The sequence below is a fragment of the Olea europaea genome, chromosome 22 (assembly GCF_002742605.1).
Source record: "Olea europaea var. sylvestris chromosome 22, O_europaea_v1, whole genome shotgun sequence".
In the NCBI taxonomy this organism is placed as follows: domain Eukaryota; kingdom Viridiplantae; phylum Streptophyta; class Magnoliopsida; order Lamiales; family Oleaceae; genus Olea; species Olea europaea.
In genome coordinates, this window is record NC_036258.1 from 13,973,270 (window position 1) to 13,973,932 (window position 663).

Below are 663 nucleotides of genomic sequence, written 5' to 3' on the forward strand. Positions count from 1 at the left end.
AAAATAATGAGAATATAAAGGAAAAATCTTTGAGAAATTGTTGAAAAAACCAAGTCAAACATCGCATCATATTACTAGTAATGCCCTTGTTTGAAAAAACCAAGCCAAACATAGTGAGGGCAACGGGGCGCCCTGCCCCGCCCCGCCTCTCCCACGCCATACCCCGCCCCGTACCCCACCTTGCCTTTGACGGGCCGGGGCGGAGCAATTTTCTTGCCCCGTTTAATTTTTTTTTTTTTTTATATTCCGAGTTCAATAAAATACGGATAACATTCAAGTTGAACTTTTAATAAACAATACCCTTACTTTATGTAAATTTAAGTTTTTATTTTGGGATAAAATTATTTATAGTGTAAAATGATTTTTAGAGAATGTGTGGATAAAAAGTATAAAAAAATTATAGGTCTACATGTAAATTATGTTATTAAAAAAATTGTGATAGAAAATAAGTTTAAATAAAAACGATTTTGAAATATATTGTATAGATGAACCTAAATATGTTATAATAGTTATAATTATGTAAACAAATAATTAACAAACAATTAGCTAATTAGTAATAAAGTTATGATAAATTAAGGGTTGGATGAACAAATAATTAGAAATTTTCTATCTTCATATTTCCAAGTATTAAAAAAAAAAAAAAAAAAAAATTCCCGGGGGGGG